This window comes from Macaca mulatta, chromosome 8, assembly GCF_049350105.2.
Source record: "Macaca mulatta isolate MMU2019108-1 chromosome 8, T2T-MMU8v2.0, whole genome shotgun sequence".
NCBI classification, from domain to species: Eukaryota; Metazoa; Chordata; class Mammalia; order Primates; family Cercopithecidae; genus Macaca; species Macaca mulatta.
The window spans coordinates 133174818-133196388 of NC_133413.1; the positions used below are offsets into that span (position 1 = coordinate 133174818).

A 21571-nucleotide genomic window follows, 5' to 3' on the forward strand; every position below is an offset into this window, starting at 1 on the left:
CTTTTTTTTTTTTTTTTTTTTTTTGAAGTATTCTTGAGCAGAAAGGAGTTTTAAAGCTCATCTTTTCCAACCCTGCGTATTTCCTCATTTTACAGATAAGGAAATCAAAAGTGACCAGAGAGGAAGAGTGACTTGCCTAAGATCACACAACTATTATCTTTACAAGCCTTTCCTAAGCATTTACCATATGCAAGACAATATTCTATTGAGGTGGCTCCAAGGAGAATGAAGCACAGTCTCAGCCAGGCACCATGGCTCATGCCTGTAATCCCAACACTTTGGGAGGCCGAGGCAGGTGGATCACCTGAGGTCAGGAGTTCGAAATCAGCCTTGCCAACATGGTGAAACCCTGACTCTACCAAAAATACAAAAACTTAGCCGGGCATGGTGGCAGGAACCTTCAATTTCAGCTATTCAGGAGGTTGAGGCAGGAGAATCACTTGAACCTGGGAGGTGATGGTTGCAGTAAGCTGAGATCGCACCATTGCACTCCAGCCTGGGCAACAAGAGCGAAACTCTGTCAAAAAAAAAAAAAAAAAAAAAAAAAAAAAAAAAAAGCACACCTCTGTACTCAAAGAGTTGTTAGTCTAATACAGCTGCATGTAAGTGTCCTATGACACAGGGGAGGATGAAATCGGAGCTAAAAAGAAGTACTTAAGAATGCTGAAAGAACTGAAAATAATTTCTGATTGGGAAACTAGAAAGAGTTTCACAAAGAACATACCTTCTGAGCTGGGCATTAAGGATAGAAGGATCCAGGTCATGCAGTTCTATACACGTAGCTCCTATACTGGAATATTTTTCATTGTCACCTGCTGTCTCGGGGTACCCCTCTTGGAAAACCACAGAAAAATACCAGCCCCAAAAAAGATTAGGGCACAAAAGGAAACTGAGAAGAAATACAAGTGGGAAAAGGACAAGTAGAAAGCAGTCACCTTGAGAACGAAAGGCAACATCATTAAAAAAAAACACAGTGCACCTGCTTGTGTATAGCATCAATTAAAATGCAAAAAGCAAATCAAAGAGTAAGTATTCCCTGATCACGCTACAAAGTTAAAAAAAGTCAGTAGGGTTATTCAATAGATGATTATTGGTGCACTAACCTTCTTATATGTACAAAATATAGACTAGATCCATACTTCACTTGGAGCAAGGCAGGGGAGATCAGATAAGAGAAGAAAGAGAAGCAATTTTAAATTAAAGTCCCAAATGTTAGAGGCTAGAATACATGCCACTGTGCATACTGGAAATGCTAAGCCTCATCACAGGAAGCCAGGTCAGTGCAGAAACAGTAATCTGAGAAATTAAGCAACATGGATGTCATCACCCTAAGTGATTATTAAAAACATGGGGTGGTGAGATGACACAACAAGAGAGCGCAGGGTGAGAGAAGAGCTTGAGCCAATATTCTGGAAAATTCCAACCTTTCAAGGACAGGGTGTAGCAACGAAGAGTCAGTGATAACTTGAGTGATTATGATTTCATGGTGCAATGGGAGTGCAGGGCAGAACACAGTGGGTTGAGGTAGGTGCAAAACAAGGAATTACCCTTAAACCTGTACTCCAGGTAGTTCCATAGAAAGCAGAAGCTACTCTACTGTCTTGCAAGCAAGAGTGTAGAATGAGTAGATGCTGGGGCACATACTACACAGCAGGACAATGGAAGCTCCCTCCACGCAAAGGGGAAAATCTCTCACACAGCTTTTGAAAAATGTTTCATCCCAAGCTGTAGAACTTCACTGAAAGCTTCACTCGCCACTCCATTCCAAACCACACCCCCAGATCCAAAACATTTGGTTAGGAGACCAAATATCCCAGTTTACACCTGTTGTCCTAGCATAATAATTGATGGCTTGTGGCATCCCCTTCTACTCCCAAAAGTATTCCAGTTTGGAAAGTAGACTAGCGGTTGCCAAGAGTTATGAATGGTCGGGGAAGAGTGGGTAGATGTGACCATAAAGGGCTAGGTAGCAAGAGGGAGATCATTGCCTAAGTGATGGAATAATTCTATATCTAGTTTGTGGCAGTGATTACACAAATCTGCACATGTGATCAATAACATAGAACAATGCTCACATATTGCTCCCATGTCAATTTTCCAGTTTTGACGTTGTACCCTAGGTATGTCAAATGTAATCATTAGGGGAAACTGGGTGAATGGTACATGTGTCCTCTCTGTACTATCTTTGCAACTCCTGTGCATCTATAATTATTTCAGTATTAAAGGGCTTATTTTTAAAAAGAAAAAACAGCTCCAGCGACATTCACTGAGTGCTGGAGCAGGACTTTGCAGACCTATGGAGATTTGTGCAGTCAGTATTTGCTTGGATCTGTACAGTTGCTAATAGAAACATAGATCGCTGTTGCTATAGACATGATGTTGGGGAAGACCCTGTTCTTTGAAGTTTGGAATTACAAGACAGAGAGGCCAAGAATTCTCTGTAACTCTTTTATTAGCTCTGATGCAAGAAAGAAACTGTTCTGGCATGAATCAGCAGGGAGAGATGTAGCATGTGGAAATGGATCAGTGCATGCCTCAGAACCAGCTCAAAGACAGCAAAGGAGATCAGGAAGGAGAACAAAGACATCCCCTGTCTATCAGTTTCATCAATGTTCAGGAAAGGAGAGAATTAGCAGCGAACACCAAGCGCACATCATAGTACAGCTATAAACACATTTAGCTTATTCTATATGGCGACTCTTGTCATTCTCAACCACTCAGTTTATTTTCTCTTTAGTGTCACAAGTTAAAATAATCTTATCAGGTATCTTTAATAACCACTTTTTTATTGAATGTTATGTATCTACACCATTCACGTGTCATTTCACTTCGATCCTCACATAAACTTACAAAGTGTATATTATTACTCTCATTTTTCATATGAGAAAACCAAGATCCAGAGAGGTTAAGTAACTTGCCCAGTGTCACATGGACAATAAGGGGTAAGACCAGGATGCAAGCCCAAGTCACTCCAATGCCAAACCTATGTCATTCCACCATGCTATGCTGCCTCTTGTGGGATGAGATAGTCAAGGGTAGCCAAAGTGACAGGGTCACCTGAGCTGGGTAGAACCACCTGATGACTACAGTCACAGTCCCATTGGTGAAGTGGGCAGGGAATGGCATCTGAGTATTCCCTGTGTTCCATCCACCCCTGGTGTTGGAGGAGCAAGGAGTCTCTCAGTTACTTCCACCTTTCCCTCTCTTCTTTGAAGGTCTGAGTGAGAAAGAGAGGAATCCTGCCATCCATACCTGGAGCCATGTGCTGAGCCCCTTCTTCAGAGAGCTCCTGCAGGTCCTATGGATCTAGCGCACCCCCACCCACCCCCACCTGTGCCAACTCACCTGTGGACGCAGGAGCATTAGACGCTGCATTCATCCATTTTCACGCTGCTGATACAGACATCCATGAGACTGGGCAATTTACGAAAGAAAGAGGTTTAATTGGACTAACAGTTCCATGTGGCTGGGGAAGCCTCACAATCATGACGGAACACAAGGAGGAGCAAGTCACGTCTTACGTGGATGGCAGCAGCAAAAAGAGAGAGCTTGTGCAGGGAGACTGCCATTTTTAAAACCATCAGATCTCGTGAGACCCATTCACTATTAGAGAACAGCATGGGAAAGACCCACCCCCATGATTCAATCGTCTCCCACTGGGTCCCTCCCACAACAAGTGGGGATTATGGTAGCTATAATGAGATTTTGTTGGGGACACAGACCCAAACCTTTTCAGGTGCCATAAGTTAAACTGAGACCCTCAAGGGATGGCCAATGTCCTCAGCAACTACTGAACAGAGAATAGAACCAGAGAAACCAAACTACAAAGTCTCTTTCTCGCATCCTTTAGGTGGATGGCATCTGCCTTGCGTTAGAGAAGAGAACAAAGAACTTTGCTGGCCCGAGGACATCTCCAGCAAAGGGTGCAGCTGGGAAAAGCCTGCAAAACCCACTCTCACAGCAAAATCTGAGGTCAATGGGCCAAGTTATTAGATCAGAAATTATGAAGCCAAGAAAGCGAGGAAAAGCAGCAGAGACGTGGCTGACATCTTGACTAAGAGGTTCGGCAAATAGTGCCAAGAATTTTGTCCTCTGTTCACAGGACTCTGACAGGCAAATGAGATATCTTCGGGTCGGATCAGCGGAGTGGCAAGGTGAAGTGAAGCAGGTCAGAGGCCTCTCAGTCTCCCTCCTCAGACGCAGTTACAGAAGAAAGAGAGGGACCAGGAACAGTTAGTGGCCTCATAAGATGTGCATAGAAACTAACAGCTATGATTCATTCAAGTTTACACTGCAGGCCCTGAGATAAGTACTTGATACACATTTATCTCACTGGATTGTCACAACAGCCATATAGGTCAGTATAATTACCATCTCCATTTTACAGGTGAGGAAACTGAGGCTGAGAGAGACCAAACAATTTGCCTAAGATTTCATTGACATAAGCAATACAAGCAGAATTTGAACCCAGGCAAACTAAATTCCTGAACCTACACTTATAACTACCCTTATTCTGTCTCCCACACAGTTAATGATGGGAAGGGAGGGGGTTTGGGGTGGACAGAACTAGACTCTAGGTCTGTCCAGCTGTAAAACTCTGGCCTACTCAAAACATTGCATACCTGTGGTTTCTTGGAGTGACACACACACACACACACGTGCACAATAGCATGCAGGCAATGAGCATGTACCCCATCTCTGCCTCCAACATACATCCATCTTGCTTTAATGTCCACCTTTTATATGCATGTCTTTACAACGTCATCTTTGAGGCTGCATGTCCAGGAATCAGAAAAACTGGGAGTTGGGGTCTCAGGGCTCCCTCCATGTGACTTTATATGAGAAGAATCACTGGATGTGGAAGGTGAGACATACACCCCATCTAAGCCACCAGGTAGTACCCCATGAATTCTGGGGCAGGGTCACCCCCAGAATGGGTAAGTGTTCATGGAAGGATCTAAGTCCAGCCAGACCTGGGACTTGCCCTGGTCTCCCCACCCCACCACCACACACCATCCTTCGCTGCTGTATGGTACTGGGAAAGTTACAGTTACAGTACTCAAGACCAAAAATTTGCCAGGTTTTCCAGTCAGATACCTAGCATGTTTTGAAAAATCTGGACTCTGAACAAGTGAGGCAAAGCATCACTGAAATACAAGCCTCAGGTATTATTTGTAAAAAATAAAACTCCTAGAAGAGCAGCCGTGGGGTAAGTAAAGTATGGATGACCCCAAGGGGAGGGGAATGGAGAAAGAAACTGATGGGAGAAGAGGAGCCCCAGGTGCATGAGCCACGCACTCCCAGAAGCAGAACTGGGGTACCCCAGGTACAACAACAACAACCTAAAGGAGAACCAGCCAGCAACACAAAACCTACCCAAGGTGGCACCTGGGAGGTGGACTTTATGGGGTTCTACCTTCCTAGCCTCATCTTAGGACTCTGTGCAAAGGCTTCTTATACAGGCAGAGAAGTTGTTCATCCCAAACATTAGTCTCATGGGTGCAGTGTCATTGGGGCCAACTCATGCACACCTCTTCAGCAGCCCACGAGTCAGAGGCCACATGGGTCACATTACAGGGGGGCAGTGGTGAGACATTCAGGGATCACACTCCTCCTTACCGTAGAGCCCCAGGGAGGAGCTTTGGCCCAGGTTAAGGCCCAGTGACTTCACCAGTGGATCTGAACTGGGTTGTATCAAGTTGTTAATAGTAAACAATAAACAAGACTCATTAAGAGCTTAGTATATGCCAGTTACTGTTCTAAACAACTCATTTAATCTACATACAAGATGGAGATGATGTAATCATATTCATCATGTTGTGAATATTAAAAGAGATGACATACAGTGCGTGATTTTGCTTTTTGTGAAATTGATGATAACGATGATCATGGTACTGGTGCTAGTGATGGTGGTGGCAGCGGCGATGATGGCAGTAATGAAGGTGATAGTGATGGTAACATGCTTTATAGTGTAGTGAGTAAAGATATTGATTTGGAGTTACTCGAAGACCTGGTTCAAATCCCAGGTCTACCACTTAGTCATTGTGCCACCTTAAGCAATTCTCTTTTTTGAGTCTCAGTTTCCTTATCAGTAAGATAATACTATGTCTCTCATAGTATTGTTGCAAAGAGAAAATGCATGTCAATGCATGTCTTAGCACAGTACCTGGTACTTCATATGCTAGTGGCTACTGTGGAGAGAGGACAGTGGCATCAATGGCTGCAGCAACAATGGCAATGATGTCAGAGCTTCTCCACAGTGGAAGGGGAGTTCCTGATCACACTCTACAGAGCCCTTCCAGCAGAGACAACCCGAGGAGCCTCCTCTCTAGGGGAGTGTGTGTGTGTGTGTGTGTGTGTGTGTGTGTGTTTGTGTATTTTGTTTGTTTTGAGATGGAGTTTCACTCTTATTGCCCAGGCTGGAGTGCAGTGGCACGATCTCGGCTCACTGCAACCCCCGCCTCCTGGGTTCAAGAGATTATCCTGTCTCAGCCTCCTGAGTAACTGGGACTACAGGCGCATGCCACCACGCCTGGCTAATTGGGAGAATGTTTTTCACCAGTCACGTTTAGTCCCAAGTGCACAAGAAGGCCTTCTATGCCATTGCAGGTGCCACTCACTTAACCATTAACCAAGCTGGCCCCGGCCACACTGGGAAACAGACAAAGGTTATCTCTGGCATTATTGCATCACCTTCTCACCCCTTGCCCTGGCTTCCTGGGGCCTTATACCGACCCCTGTCTGCTGGGTCTAGAGTCCCAGCCTTACCACATCTTCTTCTCCTTCCCAGAGCATTGCTTTTATCCTTCTGTGTCCAGTCAACATTTGGCATTTGGGGTTCTATGGCCTTGAAGTTAATAACAATAATAATAGCTAACATATTAATATAATAGCTAATGTATATTGTGTGCTTACATTGATAGGTTTATGTAATCCTCACAACCACTCTATAAGTTGGGTGAAGGTATTAGCCTCATTTTACAGGTGAAGATGCCGAGACTCAGAAATGGTAAGTAACTTTTCTTGGTCACACAGCTTATAAATTTCAGAACTGATACCTGACTTGAGATGTGTTTGATTTTGCCAGGTTCATTCTACCATATGATGCTGCCTGCCTTAAGCAAAGGCTTAATCCACAGGACTGAGAGTATTGAACACATAGGATGAAGAAGAAGCTGTTGGTGGAATAATGCATTTGACTGGTTCTCAAATCCTCCTAGAAAGGAACCCTCCACCACTCGCTTTTCTCAAGGCCCTGTCCCGGCATTGTCATTGTCCAACTCTTGGGGTTACTATAAGTCTTAGAAATGGTGTGTCAGCTCCACGTTCTAAAACTTGCTTACTCATAAAACAGATTTAAAAAAAAATTGCAACACATGCTTAGTTCCAGTAGTTCCACTTCTAAGTTCCACTTCTAAGAGATTTTGTAGAAACTGAGCAAGAGATAATAGTAAAAAAGGAGCGAATTCAAGCACTGGGACCAATGTTTCCTGCACTGGACATGGTCATGACAACTGCTATTGGTAAGATTTAAGAGGCTTTTGTGATCCTGACATCAGCTCTGCCATTCGACCTTCTGGGAGCCTTTAGGATAATAACAGCAAAGGATGATTTCAGACTCCAGGTAACAGACAAGCTGATGGCGTCGCAGATGCAATGTTGGCATTCTCCAGGCAAGCCCAGTGCTCCGTGTATAAATAGAAGGCCGCGGTCATCAGGGAGCATGCAGGGGCTGAGGTCATCCTCCCTTGACACCATCAAGGCAGGCCCCAGGCAAGTGCTGGGTCCACACCTGCTCCCCACAATCAGCCTGAGTCAGGAGAACATGATAGGTGGTGAGCGGGAAGCCAGCAAGTTGACTGGAGAGTATCACCTGGGAAAAAGGAAAAGCAATCAGGATGATTCAAAAATGACAGGCAACCATCTACTGTGGGCCAGGTGTTGCTTTAAGCTCTTTATATGAATTGTTTCATTTAACTCTCATAATCAACATGACTACTATTATCTCCATTTTATAGATGAGGACAAAGGAGGGGGGCAGTAATTTGCCCAAGGCAGTACACTGAAGAGTCAGGCTTCCCTTGCAGGAGGGAGTCAAGAGCTTCTAAACTTAACCACTGGGCTTTACTCTATCGGTGTTCTAGCCCTCAGGGAGAAGTGAAGACTGAGAGTCATTAAATAACAATGTTTAGGCCCCTTTGTTATTTCCCCTCAAAACCTCCAGTCATGGAAATCTTTTGTCTACAGGACAGCACTTATTATGTAATGATGGATTCCTTGTTTTCTTGAAGTCTTGTGTGGATTTGATCCATGCCCATCGGCATGCACCGCCCCTCCCCCACTCCCCTTCCCCCCAGCACAATGCATTTTCATCAAGGACAGTTGGGATTTCCACTGGGCTCTTTTACAACCTGTGAGTGATTCTCAAAGCACCCAGATCACCCTTTGGGCTCCAGACTGAGAGTCATCGGCCTAGAAGCAGAGCTCAGGCACTGTCCAGCTCTCCCCGACACACTACCAGGTCACCTTTTCCACTTAAAATCCAGCCACGTAGTGTAGGCACAATTATCTGCCTGAGAAATAGAAGTGAGACACAATGTCAACAGCAACAATTATAATTATCATTTATTAAGTGTTATGCCCCCTGCAATTTAACTCTACAACAACCCCATGCATTGAAGAAAGTTAGTAGGTATTATTATCCCTGTCTTTCCCATAGGATGCAGAGAGTCAAGGAGCTGAAAGTACGTGCCTCAAGATCCCCAGAGAAAAAGTAGCTGAGTAAGTATTCTCACTCGGGACTGCTTGACTCCAAAGCCCTGCTCCTAACAGCAAGGCCATGGAGACTCTCCTAAGGAGTAATAGGAATGTCCCAGAAACAGCTCAGTTCAATAGATAGTTATTGATCATATACGACATGCCCCATACCATATTAAGCCTTAGAGATTAAATAAGACAGAAATGGTCCTTGGCAAATAGAACTTAGAGTTCGGTGAAGACAACTATGGAATTTACTCATCCAACAAATATTTATTGAGCATCTACTATATGCCAGAGCCAGACACAATTCTAAATGTTTGAAGATGCAACAGGGAACAGAAAAGGCAGGGATGCTGCCTTCATAGGTTAGGACATTTCAAAACAATGGAATTGAGCATTTTCGACAGGTAGTGAATGAGTTGAAAAAAGAAACAAGAGTCCTACACTCAGCCCCAGCTGGGATGTGCTAACTGCCTTTCCAGCCCTCCGAGGAGTCATCCTGCTCCCAGCTGGAAACCTGGCCTGCCGAGGGGTAGTCACCCACCCTGGCAGCTCCTGAGTTCCATCCTGGGAGGCGATTGAGAGGGGCTGACTGGTGTATGGTGCTATGTAGCTAATCCCCAGTTGTGCTGGGTCCTCAGAAACTCTCCAATGAACACAGGGGGCCATGAAGTTCTTCTCCTCACAAGTGCTCCCAAGGAGATGAATTTTAATTCACTTTCCTTTCAAGAGTAACTGTGTTGGCAAGCAACATTTTGTCACGGGAGGATGAGCAGAAGGTGTGTTAAAGGCAACAGGATGATGTTAAATGTTTGCTCCACAATGTTTAGGAATAAGGGAAGCTTTTTTTAAATTAAGTGCCTTAGAACTGGAGGGAGGGAGGAGGGGCATGTTTGGAAGTTTTCACATGAACCAACAACAGATGTTCTGCCTACAGTCCGGGGAGTGTGAACTACCATGGAGGCTACGTGGAGCATGTGGCGTCTGTGTTTGGAAAGCTTCATAACCACCTGCTGTGTGCGGGACATGCTTCCTCAGCATCTGAGTTAGGGTCGAGAGGTCAACCTGACCTGATAAGCCCCAGTGACCATTTCTTTCAGGCTGGGCTTGCAACCTCAGAGGGCCCCATGACTAAGCGCTGGTCCTGCGTGTGCTGAGTCAGCACAGCCATCCTCCTGCCAAAGGGCACACGTCCCACAGCAACATGAATTTTCGTCTTTCAAGTGAGTCCATTTGGAGCAAAGTCTTCAGTAAATGGAGAAGCAGGAGGTACTGTCACAGCAAACTCAAGCTGGTGCTCTGTAAATGGCGGAAGTGTAGAAACTCCGAGCTGGTCCATCCTTGTCTTTCCTGAGTTTAAGGTGGAGAAACTGAGGCCCAGGAAGTTGAAATGGATTGCTCGAGGACACACAGCAGGCTACATTGGCTGAATCTTTCTTGGGGCTCTTTTCACATGTCATACTCGAAGTTTCAAACTTTCACGAAACTTTCCAAACTCAAAAGACAAGCTTGGACACCCTGTGTCAGTGCTGACTGACATGTTCCTTGATTTCTCTAAAAGGGACATGAATTATGACCCTTTAAAGATCCAGATTAAGCCAAAAGCAGGCCTTCCAGCCAGGATGTCCCTGAAGTGCCCAGTTCCCTTCCTAAGAGCAACTGAATATCCTTTATAAGGCAATGCTAGCATAATCACCATCAGACAGGCTCAAAGTGCTTATGGTAATCCTAGAATCCCATTGTTTGGAGCTTCTGCCTGCAAGATACAACTAAAAACCCTGAGTATTATATGCAAAACAAACATTAAAAGACTCAGGCTTGGAGAGAAGGAAGTGGACCAGCTAGGAAACTTGGGACCTGAGGAACAATGACCAACTGGGCAGTGATTTCCCTGGGTTTTCTCTTGCCTGATACACTCTGGACTTGGAGTTGAAGTCAACTACCTGCAAACACTAACAGGCACAGACAAAAAAAGTCCCAGCAAAACTCAACCAAAACCCACTCTCTCCAGCCAAAGGACCAAGAAAGGGGCAGCCTAGCAAGACAAAAAACTTTTAGATAATAACCACTCCTCTCCAGCCAATCACCACAGAAAAACACTGTGGTCCTGCCCCCACTCATGCCAACAAAGGCAGACTAAGGAACTGAGACCTCTACCCTTGTGGGGCTATACTAAGGACAGTATCAGAAAAGGTGAAGAAAAGATCAGGACTTTTATCACCATTCATCTCAGTGGAGACCATGTGGAGAGCCTGGACTTCCAACTTCATCCAGTAGGAATGAGGTGTCCCTCCTCTTCCCACCAAAGTGGTAGAGAGGTGAGAGTTTCAGCATAATCCATCAGTAACAAAGTCATTCCCATCACAGTGTCACTGAATACCTACCTGGGCACAGAAGTCACAGGTAGTTCTTCCTTCAGGTACCTACAGAGGCCAAGTGGAGAACCTGGACTTCCGTCATCACCTGGCAGTAACAAGGCAGAGCCCCTCTTCTTTCTTCTGCCAGAGTGATGTCAGAGAAAGCCAGTTAAAACAGAGGGTTTCAATAAGAGCGGAGTTTCATAACCTAATCTTAAAATTCCCATGTTTCAAAAATCACTTGTCATACCAAGCACCAGGAAGATGTCAAATTGAATGAAAAAAAAAAAATCACTAGATGCCCACATAGAGATAATGAAATTATGTTAGAATTCCCTGGCAATGATTTTAAAACACCCATGATAAAAATGCTTCATAGAGCAAATATGAGCTTGTTGCAAACAAATAAAAAAACAGAGCATCTCAGGAAAGAAATAAAAAGTCTCTGCAAAGAGCTATAAAAAATACAAAGGTAAACCCAGTGGAAATTTTAGACCTGAAAATAAAACCTCAGTGGCTGGACTCAAAAGTACAATGAAAGAGCAGAGGAAATAATCAGTGAATTTAAACACAGAACAATCTGAACAAGACAGAAAATAGATTGAAAAAAAATATAATAATAAAATTCAGGGACCTGCCAGATGGTAGCAAAGGATCTAACATTTGTGTCATTGGGGTCCCAGAAAGTGATGAGAAAGCGAACGGGGATGAAAGATTACCCAGAGAAATAATGGCTGAAAACATCCCAAGTTGGTGAAGAGACATAGAACTAGGGATTCAAAACGCTGAGTTAACCCCAAATTAGATCATTGCGTATGCACCAAGCAACAGAACTGCAAAATCTGTGAAGTAAAAATTAATAGGATGAAAAGGAGAACTAGACAAATCCACAATTATAGAGACTTCAACACTGTCCTCTCAATGATTGATAAAAACAATTAGACAAAAATCAAGGATATAGAACTCAAAACACTGTCAACCAATAAAATCTAATAGACATAGCTGGAACACTCTTCTCAAGTAACAGCAGAATACACATTTATTTGAGTGTCCATGGAATATATACCAGAATAAACCATAGACTGGGCTTCAAAAAAAACTTTAACAAAGTTAAAAGAATGAAAATCATAAACAGTATATTTTCTAAACTCAGTGAAGTCAAACTAGAAATCAATTATGGTAAGATAATGGAATAATCTCTAAATGCTTAAAAACTAAGCAACACACTTCTAGATAATTCATGGGTCAAAGAGGTTCCAAAGGAAATTTTTAAAATTACATTGAATTGAATAAAAATTAAAATCAAACATGAAAATTTGTGGGTCACAGCTAAAGCAGTGCTAAGGGAAATTTATAGCATTAAATGCATACATTAGAAAAGAAAGAAAGAAAAGTCTCAAATTAATAAGCTAAGCTTCCATCATAAGATCCTGGAAAAAGAAAAGAAAAGTAAATTCGAAGCAAGCAGAAATCAAATACTAATTGATATGGTTTGGTTGTGTCCCCTCTCCAATTTCATCTTAAACTGTAGCTCCCATAATTCCCACATGTTGTGAGAGGGACCTGGTGGGAGATAATTGAATCATGGGAGCGATTTCCCTCATATTGCTCTCGTGATAGGAATAAATCTCACAAGATCTGATGGTTTTATAAGGAAACCCCTTTCACTTGGTTCTCATTCTCTCTTGCCCTCAACCATGTAAGAAGTCCCTGTGCTCTTTCTTCATCTTCCGCCATGACTGTGAGACCTCCCCAGCCATGTGGAACTGTGAGTCCATTAAAACTTTTTTCTTTATAAATTACCCAGTCTCGGGTATGTCTTTATCAGCAGCGTGAAAACGAACTAATACACTAATATAAAACCAGAAACTGATATAATAAAATTGAAAAGAGAAAACCAACAAAGAAAAATTCAACGAAATAAGGAGCTAGTTCTTTCTAAAGAAAGAACTATGCACTGAAGAGCTTCTTCATAGCAAAAGAAACTATCAACAGAGTAAACAAACAACCTACAGAATAGGAAAAAATGTTTGCAAACTACACATCTGACAAAGGTCTAATATCCAGCATCTATAAGGAGCTCAAACAAATTTACATGAAACAAATAAACAACCCAATTAAAAAGTGGGCAAAGGACATAAACAGACACTTCTCAAAAAAAGACATACATGCAATCAACAAACGTGAAAACAAGCTGATCATTACAGAAATGCAAATCAAAACCACAATGAGGTACCATCTCACGCAAGTCAGAATGGCCATCATTAAAAAGTCAAAAAAAAAACAGGTTCTGGCAAGGTCCAGAGAAAAAGGAACACTTATACACTGTTGGTGGGAGTGTAAATTAGTTCAGTCATTGTGGAAAACAGTGTGGCAATTCCTCAAAGACCTAAAACCAGAAATACCATTCAACCCAGCAATCCCATTACTAGATATATGCCCAAAGGAGTGTAAATCTCCCTATCATAAAGACACGTGCACACATATTTTCATTGCAGCACTATTCACAATAGCAAAGACATGGATTCAACTTGAATGCCCATCAATGGTAGACTGGATAAAGAAAATGTGGTACATATACACCAGAGAATATATGCAGCCATAAGAAAGGATGAGATCATGTCTTTTGCAGGAATGTGGATGGAGTTGGAGGCCATCATCCTTAGCGAACTAACACAGGAACAGAAAACTAAATACTGCATATTCTCTCTTATAAGTGGGAGCTAAATGATGAGAACACATGGACACAGAGAGGGGAACATACACTGGGGCCTACCAAAAGGTGGAGGGCCAGAGGAGGGAGAGGATGAGGAAAAATAACTAATGGGCACTAGGTTTCATACCTGGGTGATGAAATAATCTGTAAAACAAACCTCCATGACACAAGTTTACCTACATAACAAACCTGCACATGTACCCCTGACCTAAAATAAAAGTTAAAAAAAGAAAGAAAGAGCTATACAACTGTAAAACCTCTAACAAGACTGACAAAGGAAAAAGAGAGAAGACACAAATTACCGATATCAGGAATGAAACAGAGGATGTCATTACAGATCCTGAAAACATCAAAAGCATAATAAAGGAATACTATGAACAACTCTACACACATAAATTTAATACCTTAGACAAAATGGTCCAGTTCATCTAAAAACACAAGCCACCATAGTGCACTCAATATGAAACAGATAATTTGAATAGCCCTATGATATTAAGAAAATTGAACCAATAATTTTTAAACTGCAAAAAAAGAAATCCACAGGCCCAGATGGTCTCACTAAAGAATCTACCAAATGTTTAAAGAAGGATTAACACAATTCTGTTCAATGACTCCCTGAAAAATAGAAGTGGGGACAATTCTCAATTTGTTTTATGAAGCTAGTATTACCATCATCTCAAACCCAAGGACAATACAAAAAAGAAAACTGCAGACCAATATCCCTCATGAATATGGACGTAATGTTAGACATAGTCATAGAAATCCTTAATAAAATATTAACAGATAGAATTAATCAGTATATGAAAAGTGTATTGTGTATACATGACCAAGGGGGTTTTATTCCACAGATGCATGACTGGTTTGATATTTGAGAATCAATGCACAATCATGACATAATAAACACAACCCATCATAGTAACAGGCTAAAAGAAGATAATCATATGATCAAATCAATAAACACAGACACAGCATTTGACAAAATTCAACAGCTGTTCATAGTTTTAAAAAAAACTCTCAGAAAATAAGAATAGTGGAGGATTTCCTCACCTTGATCAGTGGGATTTGCAAAAATCCTATAACGAATACTATGCTTAATAGTGAAAGACTTAAAGCTTTCCCTCTATGATTGGGAGTAAGGAAAGTGTCCGCTCTCACCACTCTTATTGAACATAGTGCTAGAAGTCGTAGCTAGTACAAGAAGGCAATAAATGGTATATATTAACATACTGAAAAGAAAGAAATAATACTGTTCCTGCAGAATAAATGATTGTCTATATAAGAAAACCCCAAGGAATCTACCAAACAAATCCTAAAAGTAATAAATGAGTTCATTAAAGTTGCAGGATACAAGATAAACATACAATCAACTATATTTTTACATATTAATACTAGCAATGAACAAATGGATACCAAAATAAAAAATACAAATACTATTTACAATCACTCAAAACTAATACTTAGGTATAAAAATAGCAAAGCATGTAAGGACTTGTATGCTAGAAACTACACAATGCTAATGAAAAAAATCAAAGAATATCTAAATAATGTAGAGACATATTGTATTCATGGATTAGAAGACTTAACCTAGTAAAAGTGTCAGTTGTCCCCAAATTGACATAGAGGTTTAATGCAGCTCCTATCTTAATCCCAGCAAGGATTGTTATAGACCTAGACAATATTATTCTAAAATATACAGAAACAGACCAAAAAATAGACTAGCTTAAATAATCTTGAAAAAGAAGAATAAAGTGGGAGGAATCAGTTACAAGACTTACTCAGTTTCAAGACTTATTATATAGCTATGGTAATCCAAACTGTATGGTACTGGTATAGGGATATACACATAGAATAATGGAACAGAATAGATAATTCAGAAATAGACCCACACCTGTATCCCTAACTGATTTTTGACAAAAGTGCAAACTCAATTCAATGAAGAAAAGAGTTCTCTCAATAAATGTATGGAGCAATTGGACATCCATAGGTGAAAAAGGAACATCAACCTAAATCATACAAAGATTAACTCAAAATGGATCACAGACTTAAATGTAAAACATAAAAACTATAACACTTTCAGAATGAAACATAAGAGAAAATTTTGGCCAGGCTCAGTGGCTCATACCTATAATTCCAGCACTTTGGGAGGCTAAGGTGGGTGGATTATGTGAGGCCAAGAGGTGAAGACTAGCCTGACCAACATGGCGAAACCTCATCTCTACTGAAAATACAAAAAGAAGGTGGACATCATGGTGCATTCCTGTAGTCCTAGCTACTCAGGAGGCTGAGGCACGAGAATCGCTGGAACCCGGAAGGCAGAGGTTGAAGTGAGCTAAAATTGCACCACTGCACTCCAGCCTGGGGAACAGAGCAAGACTCTGTCTCAAACAAACAAACAAACAACCTAAAAAAAAATGTATAAAAAATAAGAAAATCTTTAGGATCTAGGGTTAAGGATCTAGGGCTAGGCAAAGAGTTTTAGACATGATACCAAAAGTATGATACATAAAAGGAAAAAATTCAAAATCAGACTTCACGAAAATTAAAACTCTTGCTCTGTGAAAGACCATGTCAATAGTATCAAAAAGCAGGCTACAGAGTAGAGAAAATATTTGCAAATCACTTATCCAAGAAAGGACTAGTATCTAGAATAAATAAAGACTTCTCAAAACTCAGCAGTGTAAAAACAAACAATTCAATTAGATAATGGGCAGGAGACATTATTTTTCACTTTCAGAGAGACATGGATGGCGAATAAACACATGAAAAATGTTCAACATCATTAGCCATTAGGGAAATGCAAATTAAAACCACAGTGAGATATCACTACATACCTATCAGAAAGGCCAAAATAAAAAATATTTACAACAAAATGCAGGCAAGCTCGGTGACTCATACATTACTGATGGAAAAGTAAAATGATACAACCACTCTGGAAAACAGTTTGGCAGTCACTTGCAGAATTAAACATGCCCTTACCATGCGACCCAGCAATCATGCTCCCAGGCATTTATCCCAGATAAATGAAGCCATAAGTTCATACAAAAACCTGTACACAAAAGTTTATCACAACTTTATTTGTAATAAACCCCAAATGGAAATAATTCCTATGTCCTTCAACACATAAATGGTCAAACAAACTGTAATACACCCAAAACAGAGAACACTGCTTAGGAATAAAAAGGAACAAATTACTGAAATATGCAACAACCTGGATTTATCTCCAGAGAATAATCGGAGTGAAAAAAACCCAGTCCTAAAAGGTCACATACTATATGATTCCCATTTATGTAAAATTAGTCCAACCATTGTGGAAGACAGTGTGGCAATTTCTCAAGGAGCTAGAACCAGAAATACCATTTGACCCAGCAATACCATTACTGGGTATATACCCAAAGGATTATAAATCATTCTACTGTAAAGACACATGCACGTGTGTGTTTATTCCAGTACTGTTCACAATAGCAAAGACTTGGAATCAACCCAAATGCCCATCAATGACAGACTGAATAAAGAAAATGTGGCACATACACACCATGGAATACTATGCAGCCATAAAAAAGAATGAGTTCCTGTCCTTTTGAGTTCATGGATGAAGCTGGAAACTATCATTCTCAGCAAACTAATACAGGAACAGAAAACCAAACACTGCATGTTCTCACTCACAAGTGGGAGTCGAACAATGAGAACACATGGACACATGGAGGGAAACATCACACACCAGGGCCTGTCGGGGGTGGGGAAATAGGGGAGGGTGAGCATTAAGACAAATACCTGATGTAAATGACGGGTGGATGGGTGCAGCAAACCACCATGGCACATGTATTCCTATGCAATAAACCTGCACATTCTGCACATATATCCCAGAACTTAAAGTAAAATTAAAAAAAAAGAAAGATGTCTGAAATGACAAAATCATAGGAATGGTGAACAGATTAATGGTTGCCAGTGGTTTTGAAGGGAACAGGGATGAAGAAGTAGGTGTGGCTATAAAAGGGCAACAAGAGGTACACTCTGCTTATGAATATGCCATTATCTCAAAATAAAAATCTTAATTTAAAACATAACTACAGGCCCAGCTCAGTGGTGGCTCACACCTGTAATCCCAGCACTTTGGGAGCCTGAGGCGGGTGGATCACGAGGTCAAGAGATGAAGACCATCCTGGCCAACATGGTGAAACTCTATCGCTACTAAAAATACAAAAATTAGCTGGGTGTGGTGGCGGGCGCCTGTAGTCCCAGCTACGCAGGAGGCTGAGGTGGGATAATTGCTTGAACCCAGGAGGCGGATGTTGCAGTGCGCCAAGATCACACCACTGCACTCCATTCTGGCGACAGAGCAACACTCCATCTCAAAAAAATAAAAAATAAAAACTACAAAAAACTCAAATTTCAAAGAAGCAAAAAATAATTTTTTTAAAGAATGCATGAAAAACCAGTGAAATCTAAATAAAGCCTGTATAGTCTTCACCAACATCAACTTCCTCATTTTGAAAACTGTACTGTGGCTATGTAAGATGTTATCACTGAGGAAAACTGGGTGAAGGGTACATACGATCTCTGTGTACTATTTTTGCAGCTTCTTATGAGACAAACTATTTCAAAATGAAAAGCTGTCACTTAAAAAAACACATTTCAAATTAGCTGGGCATGGTGTCGTGCAGCTATAGTCCCAACTACCCAGGAGGCTGAGGCAGGAGGATTGCTTGAGCCTGGGAGTTCGAGGCTATAGGGAGTTATGATCATGCCACTGCACTCCAGCCAGGACAACAGAGTGAGACCCTGTCTTTAAAGAAAAGAATAAGTTAAATAAAAATTTTAAAACATTTAATTTTCTTGAGTCTTAAAACTGAGAGCCCACAGGTGCCCCTGCAGCCACCGCAATGTAGAATACGAGAAACTGGAGAAGATTGGGGAAGGCACCTACAGGACAGTGTTCAAGGCCGAAAACCGGGAGACTCATGAGATGGTGGCTCTGAAATGGGTGAGACTGGATGACAATGATGAGGGTGTGTGCCGAGTTCCGCCCTCCAGGAGACCTGCCTACTCAAGGAACTGAAGCACAAGAACATTGTCAGGTTTCATGACGTTCTGCACGGCAACAAGAAGTTGACTTTGGTTTTTGAATTCTGTTACCAGGACCTGAAAAAGTATTTTGACAGTTGCAATGGTGACCTCGATCCTGAGATTGTAAAGTCATTCCTCTTCCAACTGGTAAAAGGCCTGGGATTCTGTCACAGCCGTAATGTGCTACACAGAGACCTGAAGCCCCAGAACCTACTAATTAACAGGAATGGGGAGCTGAAATTGGCTGATTTTGGCCTGTCTCGAGCCTTTGGGATCCCCATCTGCTGTTACTGAGCTGGAGTGGTCACACTGTGGAACCGCCCACCAGATGTCCTCTTTGGGGCCAAGCTGTACTCCACATCCATTGACATGTGGTCAGCTGGCTGCATCTTTGCAGAGCTGGTCAATGCTGGGCAGCCTCTTTGTCCAGGCAATGATGTTGATGACCAGTTGAAGAGGATCCTCTGGCTGCTAGGGGCACCCACCGAGGAGCAGTGGCCCTCCATGACCAAGCTGCCAGACTATAAGCCGTACCCAATGTACCCGGCCACAACATTCCTGGTGTACGTCGTGCCCAAACTCAATGCCACAGGGAAGGACCTGCTGCAGAATCTTCTGAAGTGTAACCCCGTCCAATGTATTTCAGCAGAAGAGGCCCTGCAGCACCCCTACTTCTCCGACTTCTGTCTGCCCTGAGCCCTGGGACTCCCGGCCACCATTCTGGAGCCTGGCCTATTTAAGCCCCATCTTGGGAGGGGTGGGACTGTGGGGTGCCCGGTGTGCTGAGCTCCAGCTATGCTGAGCCCAGCAAGGGTGGGACGCCTGAGCCCAAGTTTCTCACTTCCTTTGTGGACTTTATTTAATTTCTTTCTTTTTTTTTTTTTTTTTTTTTTTGAGACAGAGTCTTGTTCTGTTGCCCAGGCTGGAATGCAGTGGTGCGATCTCGGCTCACTGCAAGCTCCGCCTCCTGGGTTCATGCCATTCTCCTGCCTCAGCCTCCCAAGTAGCTGGGACTACAGGCGCCCACCGCCACGCTTGGCTAATTTTTTGTATTTTTAGTAGAGACGGGTTTTTACCATGTTAGCCAGGATGGTCTCGATCTCCTGACCTCGTGATTTACCTACCTCGGCCTCCCAAAGTGCTGGGATTACAGGCGGGAGCCACCGTGCCTGGCTGACTTTATTTAATTTCATAAATTGGCTCCTTTCCTACACACACACACACACACACACACAATTTAATATTCTTATTTTGCTACCTTTGATCAATTCTTAAAAGACCACAGGCAAATCCTGGTCCAAGTGCCTAGGTTTCCATGTGACCACTATGTAGATACACCCACTGCCTTGGGAAGCACACTTTCTGCTAAGTGCACATCAGTTATCAATCAGAATCCTCAACTCACATGTGCAAGGCTTACCACTTTCTTTACTTTCTATGATGCAACTTCATTTCTATGTTAAGGTCCTATTCAGCCAATGTCATGAAAATGATCTCAGACAGTTCAACTCAACCCCAGGGAGATGGTTTAGGTTCTGGGACACAGACAGAGCCTGATATCAACAAGGGGGTGGGTGGTAGGGAGAGAGAGGGGGCAAGCACCCTCCTATGCTCAGAGTGTCATCTGTGCACCCTGCCATCTTGAGGATCCATCACCCCATCATTCCTCATCCACACCATTTGGATGAGTGTCCTATGCCTGCTGTGAGAGATTACCACAAACGTCATGGTTGAAAATGACACAAATGTATGCTCTTATATTTCCAGAGTTCAGAAATCTAAAATGTGTCTCATGGGATGAAAATCAAGGTGTCCGCAGGGCTGCTTCCTTTTGGGAAGCTCCAGAGGAGAGCCCATTGTCTTGCCTTTTCCTCTTTCTAGAGGCTGCCTACTTTAACAGGGTGTGGTGACGTGCGCCTGTGGTCCCAGCTACTGGGGAGGCTGAGGTGGGAGGAACGTTTGAGCCTAGGAGGTGGAGGTTACAGCAAGCTGAGATCACACCACTTCACTCCAGCCTGGGTGACAGAGTGAGACCCTGTCTCAAAAAAAAAAAAAAGGTTTAAAGGCTGCCTACCTTCCTCACTTGTGGCTGCATCACAGTGACCTCTTTCTTTCATGGTCATGTCTTTTTCTCTAACTCCGACCTTTTGCCTCCCTCTTATAAACAGCCTGGTGTTCATGTTAGAACCACCGGATAATCCAGGATAATCTTCGATCTCGAGATCCTTAACTTAATTATATCTGTGAAATCCCTTTGCCATGTAAGAGGACACATGCACAGGTTCCAGGGACTAGGACATGGACCTCTTTGGGGCTATTATTTTTATTATTATTGAGACAGAGTCTTGCTCTGTCACCCAGGCTGAAGTGCAATGTCACCATCTCAGCTCACTGCAATCTTTGCCTTCTGGGTGCAAGCGATTCTCCTGCCTCAGCCTCCGGAGTAGCTGGGATTACAGGCGTGTGCCACCATGCCTGGCTAATTTTTGTATTTTTGGTAGAGACAGGGTTTCACCACGTTGGCCAGGCTGGTCTCAAGCTCCTGACCTCATGATCTGCCCACCTCAGCCTTTCAAAGTGCTGGGATTACAGGCGTGAGCCACTGCACCCAGCCTGGGGCCATTATTCTATGGACTACACCACCCTGGGCACTTGGGGTCATCCCACATTCATC

The 21571-nt window shown here is 42.6% G+C and overlaps 1 pseudogene; it reads left to right on the top strand.

The window, feature by feature from the left end:
* The first annotated feature begins 5882 nt into the window (after positions 1-5882).
* Positions 5883-19593, top strand: LOC707736 (cyclin-dependent kinase 5 pseudogene; annotated as a pseudogene).
* Positions 19594-21571: the final 1978 nt, after the last annotated feature.